The 19808-nt window shown below is 46.4% G+C and overlaps 1 long non-coding RNA gene across 1 annotated transcript; it reads right to left on the reverse strand.

Annotated features, from left to right (window-relative positions):
• Positions 1-634: 634 nt before the first annotated feature.
• On the reverse strand, positions 635-1629 carry LOC131024148 (uncharacterized). Its single transcript, XR_009101659.1, has 2 exons — positions 1471-1629; positions 635-908 (listed from the first exon to the last, which is right to left on the reverse strand). It is a non-coding gene; the product is annotated as an uncharacterized LOC131024148 (long non-coding RNA).
• Positions 1630-19808: the final 18179 nt, after the last annotated feature.

Here is a 19808-nt window from a genome sequence, read left to right on the forward strand (position 1 = left end):
TCGTGCTGCAACAAGACGGACAATTATTTTTCGTGCTAATCTTAAATAAGTTAAAATTAAACACTGCATACTAAAGCATGATTCAAACCTTCTTTCCTTCTATTTTCATCTGCATCATCATTTTTATCGCCAATTACTACTCATTTCCCTTTCTTTTGTGCAATGTACGCTGCCATAAAAATGACATTTCATAACGTTAGAGAATTATATAAGGTTAGAGAATTATATGCTTGTAATAACTGTTTGTTCTTACATCATAGGAAATATTCTCGCTAGTTGTAATTTATTTCATATTGATGCATTCATATGCTGCATACACCACATATTCAAATTCCATATAAGGTGGTTCATTTTTATGCACGTAAATCATTCCACACACATATATGAGACATGCAGATTCGTAGAACAATTCATGCGTCATGTCATACCAACTAAATAACGATGAATGAATCAACTGCATTCGTAATTCAGATTAACAAATTGCAATATATTGAATGAATCACAGAGCTGTCACACCCCAATTCTTGAAGGAATAAACTATAATCGAGGTGCGACTAAAATCATAGAAATAAACAAGGAAAGAACCATGTGGGATTCAAATAATAGGATAAAAAGTCGGGGAACGCCCTTTGAGTGAAGAAAGACAAAAATCAAGTGATATTAATCAATCAACAACATTCTAAGCCTTAGGATCACAAGTTCGGTTTCATGCTTCCGATAACCAACGTTAATAACATAGAGCTAGAAGTTGAGAGTTTAAGCTCGATAAGAAACATAATTCAGAATTTAACATAAAAGTCTTAAGTTGGAGAAACAAAAGACAAATAAGAGCTAGTGCAACAGCGGAAGACAAAATACGGAGTTGAACCCTAGCCTCAGCTCTGCCCCGTCAGCACCGACCAATCAACCTGAAAACATTTGAAAGTAATTTTGGGCTAAGTACTAATGTACTTAGTGGGCTAGCATTTTTATAAACATTTCATAATCATAAGAGCAGTTTATCCAATTATACTTGACATGACTTAGAAGGTTTTAAATTGAAATAACTTCTAAGCATGTTAAAATATTTTATTATATTGCGCGCAATTGTCACACTCCCTTTCCGTTACTCGCTGTGATCCCGGACCTTTTAGCCACCGACGGATCCATTACTCCTGCTTACTTGAACTGAGGGCGTAACCCAGTCAAGTTCCCATTTGGGACCCAATGCTCCAGAACACATCCCGTCGAGCACCCTTATAACGCCTCATACATGATTAGTGCCCGATGGAGATCAACCCACCAGGTCAGCTAATAGGTGTACACAATTCTCAAATAACGTGTTAGGTCAAGAGAGAACCTCGATCGATTAACTTATGCGAGCCTTAAACAGAGCAGAGTGCACAAAATATTTTATCGGATAAACAGTTTTCATTTCATTGAAACATTTAAGCTCAATAGCCAAACCATACATTTGGAAAATAAGTCCACCTGAATAGGCAAAGCCTGTCGTTTATTCTTAACTCTGAATTGGTATAGCAGTGCTAGTCCTCACGATCCACAAAGCCTACAAGAAATCTATAATCTTAATAGGTCTCCTGAATCTAATCTTAAGTCATAGTGAAGTGTTTATCATCCTATGATTCACTTAGCCGGGTTTTCAAAATTTAATAAATATTTGAAAACTAAATTCTTAAGTCAAGGACACCAACAATATCCTTGCTCGATTTTTCTTAATAATTGAACTCATAAATAAGAACCAATTTAATCAAAATGGTTTTATTTGCAAAATGTATAATGCAAAATTAATTCATGCTTTAACTCACATAATTAAATAATTATATTTAATATAGGCACATAATAATAAGAAAAATATTACTATACAAACTTTTTATAATAATTAATCAAACCCAATTAAAGAGTCAAATTAATAAACCAATCAAACTTAGTCAAATTGATTAAGCAAGCCCAACAATTAAGTAAAACAAGGACCCAAATTAAAATGCAGCAGCCCACTTTTAACTAACATTTTGGCCCAAATTTTAATTAAAAGCAGCCCAGCATTAAGAAATAAAATAGGCCCAAATCATCTTCTTCTCCCTCAATAAGACACGCACACACGCAATCACACACAACTCACACATCACACGCCTCTCACCCTCTCTCAGCCCTCCTCCCTCTCTTCTTCTCGGCCTCCTGCCGCCGTCCCAGACGGCACGCCGCCACCGGAGGCCGGCGGCTCTGCCTCCCCCTGTCCTCTCCTCAATCTCTCTCCCTCTCCCTCTTCCTCATCTCTCACACGACAGCACACACAGGCGCCCTCTCTTTCCCCAACCTTAGATCTCCAATCCCAGCAACCGCCCCTTCAAATCTCCGGCGACTGCACAACCATAGGCTGCCGCCGCCGAGCTCCGGATCCCCCTGATTTCAGGCACTCTAATCGCGGCCCTTGGCCTCGATTCCCGACGAGCAGCAGCTAATTGCCGCCGTCGTCGCCACCCTGCCTCCCTCTTCCGTTTGTTCGACCGGACAGCAGCTCGGAGCCACCGCCGACCGTACCGCCCCCATCTCCCTCTGACTTTCGGCGAACAACAGAGAGAAGCCGTCGCTGCCCTCCCCTCTACCCTCGATCCCTGCCGACTCCACACACTCACCACCCTCTCGCTCCCTCACCAAACTCCGGCCGCCGTGCCGCCTCCTTCCCCGGCGAGACAGCCACCGGTCAACCATCTCCCTCGCCCCTATTTCTCTCGACTCCGCAGTCGACAGTAGCAGCAGCGAAGAGCCGACCACCACCGCCTCTTCTCTCATCTTCTCCGCCGCCGGCCACTGACTCGACTCTCATCACAGCAAGCATACACTCAACATATACATGTAAAAGATAGCTTATTCCCTTTAAAAAGCTTTTATTAGCAATTTGCAGAAAATGCATATGTGTATGATATGCAAATCAAATTATGTCTATGTCTATGTAATCGGTGATTATCTTCTTTGTGAAATGAATAACTGATTATTGAGTGTGTGTGAGTTGGTTTACATAGTTGAGGAAAAAAATGAGTTGAAGAGAGAACTTTACCGTATGAATTCTTGCAACTGGGTAAAGATGATTGCGAATGAGGATGGCTTTAAAGGAGGAAAATACCGAACTAAGGAGAGGCTGAACAATGTGAAAAGATGGGTGAATAGTGCAGCTGAATTGTGGAGGCTTGGTTGAAATATTTGACTTGGGGCTGAGATTTGATGGAGATTTGCCTGCAATATTTGACTTGGGGATGAGATTGGAGGTTGAAAATGGGGCATTTGATTGCCTCTGCCAAGCATGGCATAAAGCCTGAATTTTGGGCTGCTTGAATAGGTGTAGGGCGGCTGATGGGAGGTATGAGTGTAAGTGAGTTGAGTGAGGATTGATAATTAAAATCCCTCAGGATTGAATTATTGGAACTGTAATAATTCCTCAGGGTTTGCTAAGTAGAAGCTCGTGAAAATGCTTGAATGCTAAATTAAATAAATATGCAATGCATATAAACTTAATAACTAAATTTACAAATGCTTAAAATAAATTCTAAACTTAATGTAAATGGGCGGGGTGTTACATCCCTCCCTCCTTATAAAAATTTCGTCCTCGAAATTGCATATCTGGGTCATCTAGTTTGGATACTAGACTTTCATTCCACTCAACTCTTATGCGGCACTAAATCATATACGGTCTTAGCTTTTCTAATAGTGCCACATTGTTCTTCGAACTAGAAAATTTTCCTCAAAATCTGGTACCTCATGGAAACTTGTCTCGTCCTCTCCTGAAGATTGAAGAGGGATCTTTCTCTTGTTAAAAAGTATCGTGGCGCTGACTTGAGTAAGCCAACCAATTCGAGGATTGCGTCAAATTCTATCATAGGAATAACATGTAAGTATATCTAAATGTTTCGGCGCCTATATCGAGCTCTGAGTTCGCGGTGACGTCCTTAGTAGCAGTCTTTCATCGTTAGTTGTACTAACTTCTAACGTTGTTACGGACGATTATAGCGTAAATTCTAATTTCTTAAAAGCAACATATGAAATAGAAGAATAGGATACTCCAATATTGAATAGAGCTATAATCGACATGTCGAAAACATTAATCGTACCTGCCAGGTTTCCGTGATCTCCTGCTGCTCGATGTTGGTTAAGGGCATAGGCCCTAGCGTATCGTGGTTGGTCCTGATTTCCTCTAGGACCTTGGTTTTGTCGTTGTTGGTTTCCAGGATTTTGTTGTTGGGGTGCTCCTCCCCCCTTCTTTGGGCATGTCGAGACATAATGCCCGGCCTCTCCGCAGTTATAGCAGACGTTCATTCCTTTCAGGCATTCTCCCGGATGGAGTTTTTGACATTTTGGGCAAGGAGTTTGAACTATTGCTTGAGGTTGTGGGTTCTGATGTTGATTCTGATTTTGATTTGCCATCCATGGTTTCTTCCCATTTCCAATGTTTCCACCAGTCCCTTCATTCCATTTTGTCTTTCCCTTACTACCATCTTGAGATGGTACGAATCCAAACTGTTCGGGGGATTTTCCTTTCTCCCTTGGCAACAATGACTCAATAGTGAGGGCTCTGCTCAATGTCTGCGCGTAGGTGAGACCCCCTTGACTTTCTAGGGAAATCGCTATCTCGTGACGCAGTCCGTTTCTGAACTTCTCTGCGCGTTTCTCATCGCTGTCCACCAACGTCGGAGCATATCTTGATAGCTGATTGAAGGCTCTATCATACTTGGTCACAGTTCCCGTTTTCTGTCTCAAATTCCAAAACTCGTTCTGTTTCTTTTGTCGGTAACATCCTGGTATATACTTCTCATACAATTCAGCCTTGAATTCTTCCCATGTGAAATTCTCCCACTGTTCGTCAGTCATAGTCCGCCTCACTGACTCCCACCAAAAGTCAGCTTCGTCCACCAACTGATAAGTTGCGCATGCTACTTTATCCTCATCATCACAACGGATGTAGTTGAAGATCCGTTCTATTGCCCTAACCCATTTCTCGGCATCCGCAGGTTCGCCCAATCCATCAAACGTTGGAGGTTTTTTCCTTGCGAAACTTTTCCTCGGCTGTGCGATTTGGTGCTACTTGTGGAATAGGCTCTTCGAGTACAAATCCCCTACCGCGCCCACGGCCACGTCCGCGCCCTCTACCACGTCCTCTTGGTGCACCTTCCATTCTGATTGATGGACGAGAATCAGCAGACGAAGAGACTCATTCGGCATACATACATACAAACATATATAGATATACACGAGATATATCGCTTCTATAGTGTAACTATGTGAAAGACTAGTTCTACGTGGAAACTAATCTAAACTTAAGTGGAATAACTTAAGTGAAACCTTAATCTCATGACATTTCTTCTACGTTGTAACATATCTATGTTAAACGTTGCTATCTTATCATTCCTTACTTAAATCGATCAAGCGGAGCTTTCACGACTAACATTTCTAAAGTATCCTTGGGTAGTACTCAAACGGTTTGTAAGAGACTCATCATTCATATCGTACAGGCAGTGGACCTAACACGATAACATAAAACTTTTCATTCGTTTAATCATTTGTTTCTTTTGAAACCTTTAAACATATGGACAATAAATGCCCCTTTCATAAAATTTTTCTTAAGCCGGAAAGATTAATGAAATCTAACTCGACCATAAATTCATTGATTCGTTAAGGGCTCGGGTAGTCCCAAACACGACATACATACATACATTGGTTATATGAGTTAAAGGCTCAAACTAACAATATGAAAGCGATAAGCAATTCATATAACAACATACATTGAAAGCGCGCACTTCTTAAAAACTTTGAAAGCATTTAAAATCATTGAAATTTTTAAGTCGTACCTTTTGTTGCGGCAGTGTGACGGCGAGCTGAGGGTCAACAAATTTTCTTAGAAGCCTAGAGGTACTATTCTAGACTCGACATTAGAAGCTTACGGTTATCAGAGACATGAAAGAAAACTTATGCTCTGATACCATTCTGTCACACCCCAATTCTTGAAGGAATAAACTATAATCGAGGTGCGACTAAAATCATAGAAATAAACAAGGAAAGAACCTTGTGGGATTCAAATAATAGGATAAAAAGTCGGGGAACGCCCTTTGAGTGAAGAAAGACAAAAATCAAGTGATATTAATCAATCAACAACATTCTAAGCCTTAGGATCACAAGTTCGGTTTCATGCTTCCGATAACCAACGTTAATAACATAGAGCTAGAAGTTGAGAGTTTAAGCTCGATAAGAAACATAATTCAGAATTTAACATAAAAGTCTTAAGTTGGAGAAACAAAAGACAAATAAGAGCTAGTGCAACAGCGAAAGACAAAATACGGAGTTGAACCCTAGCCTCAGCTCTGCCCCGTCAGCACCGACCAATCAACCTGAAAACATTTGAAAGTAATTTTGGGCTAAGTACTAATGTACTTAGTGGGCTAGCATTTTTATAAACATTTCATAATCATAAGAGCAGTTTATCCAATTATACTTGACATGACTTAGAAGGTTTTAAATTGAAATAACTTCTAAGCATGTTAAAACATTTTATTATATTGCGCGCAATTGTCACACTCCCTTTCCGTTACTTGCTGTGATCCCGGACCTTTTAGCCACCGACGGATCCATTACTCCTGCTTACTTGAACTGAGGGCGTAACCCAGTCAAGTTCCCATTTGGGACCCAATGCTCCGGAACACATCCCGTCGAGCACCCTTATAACGCCTCATACATGATTAGTGCCCGATGGAGATCAACCCACCAGGTCAGCTAATAGGTGTACACAATTCTCAAATAACGTGTTAGGTCAAGAGAGAACCTCGATCGATTAACTTATGCGAGCCTTAAACAGAGCAGAGTGCACAAAATATTTTATCGGATAAACAGTTTTCATTTCATTGAAACATTTAAGCTCAATAGCTAAACCATACATTTGGAAAATAAGCCCACCTGAATAGGCAAAGCCTGTCGTTTATTCTTAACTCTGAATTGGTATATGGTGTTTATGAAACCAACACCTAAAACTATAGAGAGAAACCGCGAACTATACCTAGTGTGGTGACTTGAAGAAGACGAAGTAAAAATGATCGGAAACCTTGCCCCGAAGAGAAAATAGTGGTTGTATTCGAAAATATGAGATATCGTAAGTAACAGTACACGAGCTCGGGCCCTATTTATAGATTTACAAACGGAGGGGTAAAATAGTAAAAACATCTGCGGTGCATGCGTCTTGCGTGATGGAAGGGTACGCTGGTAATTTCGATAATATGCGGGAGACCTTCCCGCGCGTTTGTTGGCTCCTCTGATGGAAATGTCTTTTCTGGCGAAGGCGTCTTCTCTGGTGATGTTGACATCTCTGGTGGAGGTGACTCTTCTGGTAAACACGTCTTCTCTGGCAAGGGCGTCTCCTCTGGCGGTAGCGACTTCTCTGGCACGGATATACTTTCTCTGATAGCAACGACTTCTCTGGTATTGACGACTTTTCTGACTAGGATGCTTCCTCTGGTGAAGATGACTCCTCTGACGAGGATGACTCTTTTGGTAGTGATGGCTCCTCCGTCGAGGATGACTCCTCTGGTAGTGATGGCTTCTCTGGCAATGACCATTTTTCCGCATGATTCTTCTGATGAAGATGATTCCTCTGATTTATGTCCCTTTTCTACTCTGCACATATTACTCCTCATCAACCACTCCCCCCTCTGGTCTGGTTGAACCGGGTATTCTTCGTGTTCAACCAGTGGGGTACTGTGAAAGCCAAAACTATGCTGTTTTCCTTGATCCCTGCAAATCATGAAGACATAAGTACTCTAATTCTATAAGAAAGCAAAGATAAACCCTGTAAATTGCCCTCTGGTATTTTTATTATTCCCACCCTCCCTGGTCTGGCTAGTTCACTCTGGAGTATTGCCACTAGCCAGAGGACTCGCCCGCGTGGATGACGTCACCTGCATTAAATGCCTGCCCGATCTACAGTACTTTCCCCGTACCCCGAGGTTACTTTTTAACCTTTGCGTCCTTTCGTCTCTCCGTAGAAATCCTCATCCGTCGATTATTTCCCGTGTGCCACGCGTCGTTCATCCCGTGTGTTGGTGGTTGCCCGCGTACAATTTTACTTAGTCGATTCGAACTCCCATTTTTCACTATTCTTCTTCTCTTGTTTTTCCGAAATCCCTTCATCTGTAAATTTTCTGCGATTCTTATTCCTGTTCCGACGTGCTTCCAGCGATCCTTCCGTTCCGGTGCCTATACTCAATCCTTATTCGACCTAGGTAATTCGCGCGCCTCTTCTTCCAGTATTTGTGATTAGTTGTAGTATGGTGGTATAGTTGTTGGTGCTCTGATTGAGCGTGCTAGAAACCCTAGGATTGAAATTTCCAATAATGGCTTCTACGTCCGCTCCACAACCCCCGCGATCGCCTTCCCCCTCCCCCCAAGCTTCTTCATCTTCGTCTCCTCAACTCCAAGATCTCGAAAATCTTCCTTCCCCCTCTGTTTCTCATGACTCTGAAACTGCTCCCAGTCCCTCTTTACCAAAGAAGAGAACTAAAAAGACACCCCAATCCCCGAAGCGTGTTCCTGCATCCCGCCTTAGTGTCGTAGAGATGGAGAAGATGCAGCGCCAATGTCGTAATCCTGAGGGTTTAAAATTCGTTGCCTTCTCCAAAGCCACAACACCCCCAGAAGAACTTCGAAATCATAAAACCGTGGTGATCTGGCAAGCTCAGATAAATGCCGGTCTCAGGCTTCCTCCTCCTGCTCTTTTGGTCAGTGTCTGTAACCATTACCATATTCCCTTTTACCAGATCGCCCCCTCCGCCATCCGGAGGTTATACGCTTTCCATGTTCTTTGCCGAGCCCATGGTGTTGGGGATACTGGCAAATTATTTTGTCAGACCCAGACTCTTCGTATGCAGGGTAGTCCTTTGTATAGTTTTGCTGGCCACCCAAGTCATCCCACCTCTTTTCTTTCCTCCTTAAATTCTTTTGATAAAGGCTTTTTATCCAAGTATTGCTATGTGCGCACCCTTGTCGGTAGTTGGCGTGCTTACGGAGTTTCGGAACTAGAATGGCATGGTTCCCGCACTACCTATAGGCCAGCTTCCTTAGAGCCTCCCTCGAACTTTGACCTGGGCGTTATTGCCCAACTGAATGCTATGAATAAAGCCCAGACCTTAGACTGTAGGTACCTTGCTGAAAACCCTTCGTCTCTGGCATTCAATGGCCTATTCCCCCTATATCCAGAGAAATCGATAGGTAAAAGATATAAATTAAAAAACACATTAGCTTTTGTTACCCTGATTTTAACGATGTATAAATTTGATTTGCAGATATGTCTTGGAGGTAGAAATGTGGGAGCAATTTGCCTGCCACTACTTCTCTCGCTGGCAGCGGGGAACATGGCACGAGTGGCTCTGTTTCCGGAACAAGCCCTTCGGATCAGCCAGTTGGCGCTGATCTGATCGCCACTCCTCCTGTGGTAGAGGTCCCGGAGGGGGATGTAGAAGCTTATCGCACATTTGACGCAGAGGAGGCCGATGCAGGCGCCCTTATTCACAGGAGCAGCCGTCCCATAACTGGTAGTGTCTCCGGTGCTGATGAAGAGGATATCCAAATTGTGGATATCACTGATGAGGTTTCCTCACCCGACTCGGTCCCCGGTGCCACCCTTGCCGATCTTTCGAAGAAAAGGAAGAGGGGCTCTCTGATCTCTATTGGTGAGAAGGAGAAACAAGAAAGCCAGAGGAAGGCCGGCAAGTCTTCAGAGCCAGCGAAGAAATCCGCTGGTGGTTCGAAGGTCCTCTCCTCTGCAGTGGAAAAGGGCAAGGGGCCGGCGAAGAAGTCTACTGGCGGTTCTAAAGCCCTCCCTTCTGCCGGGGGAAAGGGCAAAGACAAAGCTGTTGTGCTCCCTGCTGATGAATCAGAGGATATGGTTCCCGGACCAATTTCAAGTTTGTCTGGACAGAAGTTGATTGATGCTTTGATAGCTCGTGTCCATTCAGAGGATCAGGGAAAAGTGGAGAAGCTGTCCCGACCGGCTTTGGCTACTCAGCTATGCCAGTTAGCTCTTCAGGTACCTTGCATCCTATGCTTTTGTTATAAAATTTTGAAATTACTAACCTCTTTATTGTTCTGTCGGCCCCCATTTTGTTTTCTTGCAGGTGGAATCGCGGATATGGGGAGCTGTTAAGTGCATCCATGATTACGACGTGTCAGAGAAAGAGAGAGAAAAGGAGCAGGCGGAGATCGCCAAGCGTGATGACGATGTTGCTGGAGTGGTGGAGCGTCTCAGCCAGGCTGAAGCAGAGGTTGCTGAGTTGAAGGCTAAATTGGCTCAGGTGGAGGTGGAGAGGGCGTCCCTGGCCTCCGAATTGTCAAGGGCGACAAAAGAGAGTCACGAGAGCCTCGCCCGATTCAAGGCGGGGTATGAAAGGGATTACAAGGAAGCCAGACGTGACTGGAAGATAACGCTCGCAGAGGCTCAGGGCCGTGCTTACGTCTTGAGAGCCCGGGATCAACGCCTGGAGTACTTTTTATCTCCGCAGGGTCAACATTTTCTGGGGGTGATGCTGGAAGGCACTCTGGAAGCTTTCAAAAAGACTCCCGAATACCTGGAGGATTTTGGGCCCCTCTTTGCTTATGTGATAGAGCAGACTGCTACAAAGGCACTGGGGATGGCGGGAGCCACCCCGGAGCAACTTGCTACCCTGAACCTGCACGCCTTGATGGACAACCTCAAGGATGAGGAGATAAATAAGCTGATGGGAATCCCTGCAAATTCTCCAGGGAAGCCAGAGTGGTGGTATCCAGTGCTGGAGAAGGCCATTCCCTATTTTACTCTTGGGATTGGATCTGACTCGTTGCCCTCTGCTCCCATGTATATGCCTGCTTTCTCCGCTTCCCTGGTGCGCTTTGTAAATCGGCTGCGGGATCCCTCTGGCCAGGTCACCCGGACGTTTTCTCAGTTCGGCATGGAGCCTCCCCTGCCCTCTGACTTAACATCTTCTGCCTTCACCGACTCCGCCTCTTCCTCTGCTGCGGTGGATCAGCTGTTTGACCTGTACAGAGATGAAAATCTGTATGTGCAGGAGGCTGTGAAGCTGTTGGATTTGGGAGCTCGTCTTCCCAAAGTGAGGGAAACTGGCATGCTGCCAATATTTGCAGGGAAAGCCGTTTCTGGCCATGCTTCTGCAAGTGGTCCTGTCTCCTCTGCTGTTGCTCAAGCTGCTTCTGTTCGTCCCTCTTGATGTTCCCCATTTCTCTCCTGACTTTATCAAAAGAAATTTTTGTAACTCTTTAATTTGTATCAACTGAACACTTACCTCCAATTTTTGATGTATAGCTTTGCCTCTTGGGCATGCTTTAATGAAATTTCTTTCCCGTCCTTGCCTCTTTTATCTTTGTTACTTGTGTTGTTTTCGCTGCTTGTTGAGGTGGGGTTTATATTTCCGTCTTTCCCCTGTTGATTTGAGTTGACTTGTTATGCTTGTTGTTGATGCTTCTCTGATCCCCTCCCTTGGAGTTTCTTTAATTTCTGCTATGAGGATTCCGTTGACTCCTCTGGCGAGGATTTGGACGACTCCTCTGGCGAGGATTTCGATGACTCCTCTGGTGAGGATTCTGATGACTCCTCTGACGAGGATTCTGATGACTCCTCTGGCGAGGATTTTGATGACTCCTCTGGCGAGGATTCTGATGACTCCTCTGGCGAGGATTTCGATGACTCCTCTGGCGAGGATTTCGATGACTCCTCTGGCGAGGATTCTGACGACTCCTCTGGCGAGGATTTTGATGACTCCTCTGGCGAGGATTGTGATGACTATTTTCCGTTCAAGCATTCCTTTGCTGCTTCCCATCCAAGCATTCCTTTGCTGCTTCCCATCCAAGCACTCCTTTGCTGCTTCCCATCCCAGCTGGAACATTCTGCGCGGAGCATGGAAGACCTAGAAGGGGTGCGACCAACTTTCGCGGTTTACGATTGAATAGTAACCCTCTGCGCGGAGCATGGAGGACCCTGGGGGTGCAACCAACTTTCGCGGCTTACGATTAATAGAACACCCTGCACGGAGTGTGGAAAACACAGGGGGTGCGACCAACTCTCGTGACTTACGGTTAAGGGCAACCTCTGCGCGGAGCATGGAGGACCCGGGGGGTGTAACCAACTTTCGCGGCTTACGATTAAGTGCCACCTCTGCGCGGAGCATGGAAGTCCCGGATGGCACGACCAACTTTCGCGGCTTACGATTGAAAGAACACCCTGCACGGAGCATGGAAAACCCGGGGGGTGCGACCAGCTTTCGTGGCTTACAGTTAAAGCAACCTCTGCGCGGAGCATGGAAAACCCGGGGGGTGCAACCAACTTTCGCGGCTTATGATTAAGTGCTATCTCTGCGCGGAGCATGGAGGGCCCGGGCGGCACAACCAACTTTCGCGGCTTACGATTGACAGGAACACCCTGCACGGAGCATGGAAAACCCGGGGGGTGTGACCAACTTTCGTGGCTTACGGTTAAAGCAACCTCTGCGCGGAGCATGGAAAACCCGGGGGGTGCAACCAACTTTCGCGGCTTATGATTAAGTGCTATCTCTGCGCGGAGCATGGAGGGCCCGGGCGGCACAACCAACTTTCGCGGCTTACGATTGACAGGAACATCCTGCACGGAGCATGGAAAACCCGGGGGGTGTGACCAACTTTCGTGGCTTACGGTTAAAGCAACCTCTGCGCGGAGCATGGAAAACCCGGGGGGTGCAACCAACTTTCGCGGCTTATGATTAAGTGCTATCTCTGCGCGGAGCATGGAGGGCCCGGGCGGCACAACCAACTTTCGCGGCTTACGATTGACAGGAACACCCTGCACGGAGCATGGAAAACCCGGGGGGTGTGACCAACTTTCGTGGCTTACGGTTAAAGCAACCTCTGCGCGGAGCATGGAAAACCCGGGGGGTGCAACCAACTTTCGCGGCTTATGATTAAGTGCTATCTCTGCGCGGAGCATGGAGGGCCCGGGCGGCACAACCAACTTTCGCGGCTTACGATTGACAGGAACACCCTGCACGGAGCATGGAAAACCCGGGGGGTGTGACCAACTTTCGTGGCTTACGGTTAAAGCAACCTCTGCGCGGAGCATGGAAAACCCGGGGGGTGCAACCAACTTTCGCGGCTTATGATTAAGTGTTATCTCTGCGCGGAGCATGGAGGGCCCGGGCGGCACAACCAACTTTCGCGGCTTACGATTATGTGTCACCTCTGCGCGGAGCATGGAAGGCCCGGATGGCACGACCAACTTTCGCGGCTTACGATTGAATAGCTTCCCTCCCTCTGCGCGGAGCATGGAAGGCCCGGATGGCACGACCAACTTTCGCGGCTTACGAGCACTGCCCTCTGTCTTTGGTGGAGTGTGATCCCTCTGCTCTGTCGGAGCGTGACCCCTCTGCTTTGTTGGCGCGTGATCCCTCTGCTTTGCTGAGAAGGGATTTTTGAATTTAAAAATTGGGACCTACGGGTATACACCCTACTCCCCCCTCTGGTGACATGTGCAATACTCTGTTATGAACATGTTGGCCCAATTATTTCTTACTCCCTTCTTCGGCCCATAAGTTTGTGCGGGCCCATTACCCCTTAGCCCATTTCTTAAGCCCCATACTGCCTCTATATATATCCTCCACCCTTCGCGATTTAGGTTATAATTCCCTCATTTCTTTTCCGCCGCCCCAAACTGCTCTCTTCTCAAACCCTAGATCTGCCCACCTTTTGCCTCTCTTGTTATGTATCTTTCCCCATCTTGGTTGTAAAGCCCTTAAGTAAGGGAAGTTCCCCTCTGAACACTCACATCCCTAAAGGCTCCGCCTTTTACTCTGTATTTCTGGTGCAGATCTCTAACTTTGTGGTTGTAATGAGCGGGCTTCCCTTGCTTGAGAGCGTTATTGCCGTGTTTCCCGGATCTGGCCGTTGTTTCTCCAGATCTGAGCGTTGATTCCCCGGATCTGGACATTGGTTTGTTTTTCTTCTGTATTTTTTCTTTTTGGCATTTTGACTTGTTGTTTTTCTGGGTATTCTGCAGGCGTGTGGTGGAGCTGAAGTAGATCTGAGAAATGAGCATGTCCCGGCAGCGAAAGAGAACTCGAAGTGTTGGATCGTGGAAGAAGAGACGTCCATCCCTGTTGTTTGCTTTCCCTTTGACCTGCTAAGAAGCAGTTTTTGTATTTGTTTCTCCCTTGTCCTGCTAAGAAGCAGTTTGCATTTTGAATTTAAAAATTAGGGATTACGGGTATACACCCTACTCCCCCCTCTGGTGACATGTGCAGTGCTCTGCACGAACATGTTAAGTAGCATATGTAATGTAAGAAAACAAGAATTGAAATAAATGAAACAACACAAGGGAATTCCCTAGAACCACATATCTGTTTTATTGATATTATGGCCCCGGACCTCGTTAAAACCCCTGTGGGGAAAAAGAGTATCCGGTCTACAAATGATCATTCTTGCTAGGCAGCAGTTACACATAGAACTTTTTAAGCGTGTTTATATTCCATGGTCTGGGGAGAGCTCTGCCGTCTGAATCCGACAATATGTACGCACCGCCTCCCAAGACCTCTGTGATGATGTATGGCCCTTCCCAATTGGCCTCGAACTTGCCCACCGCCTTTAACGCATCAGCTCGCTTGAGAACCAAATCGCCCTTTGACAATTTCCTCACTCTGACCCGTTTGTCATATCCCGCTTTGATGATGCCTTTGTACTTGGCCGCTCTGATACGGGCTTCCTCCCGCTGTGTTTCCACCAAGTCCAGCTCTGCTCGGCGGAGCTCCTCATTGTGCTCAGTGTTATACGTGGTAATCCGGTATGATTCTAGTCGTGCCTCTGCTGGTATCACCGCGTTAGATCCGTACACCAGCGTGAATGGTGCCTCCCCTGTTGCCGTTTTTGGACTAGTTCGGTAAGCCCAGAGAACAGTGTCCAGCTCTTCCACCCACTTCCCTCTGCTCTGAGTCAGCCTCTTCTTGATTCCCTCACATATGGTCCTGTTAGCTAATTCCACTTGTCCATTTGCCTGTGGATGAGCCACTGAGACAAACCTCTGTGTAATATCCATTCGATCACAGAAATCCGCGATCCTCTGCCCTGTAAATTGAGTCCCATTATCAGACACAATGATTCGTGGTACTCCGAATCTGCAACAGATATTCCTCCAGATAAAGCGTTCCACTGTAACTTCATCGATCTTGCTCACAGCCTCAGCCTCGACCCATTTAGAAAAATAGTCTACTGCCACAATGAGAAAGCATTTCCCTCCAGGTGCTGTAGGCAGTTTGCCGACTATATCAATGCCCCATTTGTCGAACGGACAAGCAGCATACATGATCCCCATGGGCTCCCCTGGTATGTTGAATCTCCCGGCATGCCTCTGACAAGCTTCACACTTGCGGACGAACTCTCTGGCTTCCTGGTTGATATGAGGCCAATAGAACCCTGCCCGAATGATCTTGCGTACAAGGTCCCGAAATTCCGTGTGCCCACCGCAGCAACCTGCATGAATTTCTTCAAGAGCAAAGTTAGCTTCATCTGGTGACAATCATTTTAACAGAGGTTGGGTGAAAGATCGTTTGAAGAGTTGATCGTTGATTAGACAGTAATTCTCATAACGGGCCCTCTGGTTGGACTCTCTGCTTAGCCGCTCCCCTGTCTTTAGGAAGTGTATGATCGGAGCCCGCCAATCATCCCTGATCTCTACCGAGAACACCTACGAAGTCTCCATCTCTCTGGTATCACAGAGTAGAATAATCTCATCACTCCAAGTTTGCTCCACCGCGCTAGCCATTCGCGCCAGTAGATCCGCTTTTGTATTCTCCTCCCGTGAAATCTGCTCGAGCTTGAATTCCATGAATTTTTCTTTCATTTCGTTGATTTTGGTGTGGTACGCTTTCATCCTCTGATCTTTGATATTGTATCCTCCTGAGAACTGTTGAGCTACCAGCTGAGAATCTGTCCTGATGATGACACACTCGGCCTTAAGCTCTGACAAGATATGTGCCCCTCTGACCACTGCCTCATATTCTGCCTCATTGTTAGATAACCGGCAGGTGAATTTAATAGCGAACTGATATGTTCCGTATCCTGGCGAAGTGATATATACCCCGATTCCACACCCTTCTTTTGTCACTGATCCATCCACACAAGCCACCCAGAACTCTGGTATGGGACGACGAGTTGTTTCTTGTATGAAGTCTGCCAATGCCTGCGCCTTGATCGCCGTTCGTGGCTCGTACTCTACATCATATACCCCTAGTTCCACAGCCCATTTAACCATTCTCCCTGACAAATCCGGGCGTCCCAAAACTTGTTTGAAAGGTAAAGCAGTGCGCACCACCACCCGATGTGACAAGAAATAAGGTCTCAGTTTTCTTGCCGTAATCATGACTGCCAGAGCAGCCTTCTCGATCTCTGTGTAGTTGAGCTCAGGGCCCTGAATAATTCTGCTGACAAAATAGATAGGTCTCTGATGACTTCCCTCCTCTCTGATTAGCACAGAGCTGATTGACTCCTCCCCCATAGCTATGTATAAATATAACGTTTCTCCCGGAACTGGCTTGGTCAGAGTTGGGAGTTTTGCTAGGTATACTTTAAGATCCTCAAACGCCGCGCGGCATTCCTCTGTCCATAGAAACTTGGTTCCCTTCCTCAACACTTTGAAAAACGGCATGCTTCGCTCTGCCGATCGCGATATAAACCTGCTCAAAGCAGTGATACGCCCATTCAGAGTCTGCACCTCCTTGATTCCTCTGGGCGGTGTCATTTCTAAAATAGCTTTGACCTTGTCGGCGTTGACCTCAATCCCTGCTGGCGTGACTTTATACCCCAAGAATTTCCCTGTTGTGACCCCAAAAGTGCACTTGGCTGGGTTCAACATGAGTCTGTGATCTCTGACTACTGTGAAGATCTCTTCCAGATCAGACACATGGTCCTCTGCCCTGTTACTCCGTACGAGCATATCGTCCACGTACACTGAGATATTCTTAGCAAGCTGTTCTTTGAAAATTTTTTCCATCATTCGCTGATACGTGGCTCCCGCGTTCTTCAGACCAAACGGCATACTCTTCCACCCATATACTCCACAACAGACGGCAAAGGCCGTTTTGGCGATGTCTCCCCTGTTCATCTTTACCTGATGATACCCTTGGTACGCATCCATCATGGATAATAAGGCACATCCTGAAGTAGAGTCCACCAATTGATCAATCCTCGGCAGAGGATAGTGGTCCTTCGGACAAGCAGCGTTTAAATCTCTGAAATCCACACACATCCTCCAGGTGTTTGTTTTCTTAGGTACCATTACCGCGTTTGAAATCCACTCCGGATATTGCACCTCCACAATATGCCCAGCTTTCAATAGTTCATAGACCTGCTCTCTGATGGCAGCGTCCTTTTCTGCCCCAAAATTCCTTGTCCGTTGCTTTACCGGCTTGACCTTAGGGTCCACGTTGAGGCAATGCTCCGCCAACCCTCTATCGATTCCCTTCAAATCTGCGGTGCTGAAAGCGAACACATCCGCATTTCGCCGAAGACAACCAATGAGCTCTTCTCTGACCTGATCACTCATGGCCGATCCAATCTTAGTCTGGAAACCCTCTTTCCCTGGAAATAACTCTATCATGTTGCACACATCACTGGTGGACACCAGCGCGGTTTTTCCTGTGGAGTCTCTGTTTTGCAATAATTCTGTCAATTCTTGGCGCTCCTCGGCTGGGGCATGCACTTCGCCTACCTTCCCCTTCTTTCGACTATCCGCCCCCTCTGTCAGTCTTTCCCTTTTCTGCCCCGCTGACTGTGCCAGCATTTGTACATGGCATGCTTTTGATGCCGTTTGATCGCCACAAACTTCTCCCACTCTCCCTCCCTCGATGGGAAATTTCATTTTCAGGTGAAACAAAGAAATAACTGCTCTGAACGCCGTCAAGGCAGGCCGGCCGAGTATGACATTGTACGAGGGTTTAGGCATATCCACCACTAAGAAACGTACCATCCTTGTTTTGTTGCCCGCAACTGTACTGCCAAGCATCAATGGTAGCTCTACATATCCTAGAGGCATGACCATTTCTCCCCCGAACCCAAACAGAGGAGCATTTGTCGGCTCAACATGAGCGTTAATTCCCATATTTTGGAGACATTCCTTATACAAGATGTTTACAGCGCTGCCCGAATCCACGAAAATACGGTGAATAATGCAGCCAGCAATGTCCGCCGTGATGACCAGCGCATCATCATGCGGATACATTAGTGTGCGTATATCCTCTGCTCCAAAGGTGATTGCAGGCTCCTCTGCTGCATTCGTAATTTCCATGACCCTTTTAGGATAGTACCCTGTTTTTACTGCTCTGACGACTTGTTTTTTAGCCCGATTTGATGTGGGCATCCCGTTCTCTCCGCAAATCATGTGAACTTCTCTCCTGTATGGGGGGAGGAAGAGCTTGCCTGTCTGCCCCCTCTCTGCGATTATCCTGGTTGTCATCAATCCTGCGATCTCTGTTGTTGTTCCCCTGTTCTCGTCGCTGATCTCGGTTATTTCTTTGATCCCTCTGATCTCGCTGATCTCTCTGATCCCTCTGATCTCGCTGATCTCTCTGATCAGTCCTCCTCTGACCTTCATTTCCCCTGTCAATGAGATGGTCGAGATATCCCTGACGCACCAGTAACTCCAATTGGTGCTTAAGGTGTCCACAATATTTCGTGTAATGCCCGAATGAATTGTGATACTCGCACAACTTATTGTTAGGCCCTTCCAGCGGCGGCCCAGTCCGGTAGGTCCCCGGTGCCATAAAGAACGGCTGATCCTTTATCAGATGAAAAATTTCTTCTTGTGGTTTATTCAAGGGCGTGTATTCGGTAAACCGCGTTACTTCATTCACTGTGCGTTGTTGATTAGATGGCATTCCTCCCTGGGGTGGGAGTACCCTGGGAGGCAACCCTCTGAATGGGGCCCTATCTTGCTGCCTCTGCCTCTCCGGCGCTTCCTCAGCTTTCTTGACCCTATGCTTATCGTTCTCCACTTTTCTTGCCATTTTGGCGTCCTCCAACTGCAGGTAACCTGGCAACCTTGCCATAATGTCATCAAAATCCCTTGCTGGTCGGATTTGTAATTCATCGAAGAAGATCCCTGGCCTGAGTCCTCTGACATATGCGCAATTTTTTATTTGAGATTCTGCCTCTGGTACCTCCAGAGCAGCGAGATTAAATCTTGCTGTATATTCCCGCAACGTTTCACCCTGATCTTGCTTGATATCCATTAACGAAAGAGCCAATTTCCCTACCCTCCGTGAACTCGCGAACTGACGTAAAAAATGAGTTTGTAGATCCTCAAAGGAATGAATAGAGTTCAGGGGAAGCATCCCAAACCACAACTGAGCCGGTCCAGTAAGCGTAGTTGAAAAGATGCGGCACTTGATGCCCTCCGTGTACATGTGCAGCGTAACCAACCCTTCAAACCGATTGAGGTGTACCTCCGGATCGGTAGTGCCATCGTAATCCAGTGAGATGGGCTTGTAGCTTCTAGGTAAGGTATCTGCCAAGATATCGTCCGAGAAAGGACTGCGGTTGTTGATCGGGTGGAGCCTTGATGTCTTAGCTCTCTTGTCCCCCTTATGCCTCCCCTGCTCCCTTCTGTCTCTGGGCGCATCACGAGCGTGGCGCTTGTGGATTCTATATTCATGTCTGCCAGAGGAATACTCCAGCTCCCTTTCCTCTGACCTTTCTGTGTAGCGCGATTTTTCCGATCGATGTGACTTCTCCACCCGGTGCGATTTTCCTGACCTTTGTTCCCTGTCCTCCCT

The sequence above is a fragment of the Salvia miltiorrhiza genome, chromosome 5 (assembly GCF_028751815.1).
Source record: "Salvia miltiorrhiza cultivar Shanhuang (shh) chromosome 5, IMPLAD_Smil_shh, whole genome shotgun sequence".
NCBI classification, from domain to species: Eukaryota; Viridiplantae; Streptophyta; class Magnoliopsida; order Lamiales; family Lamiaceae; genus Salvia; species Salvia miltiorrhiza.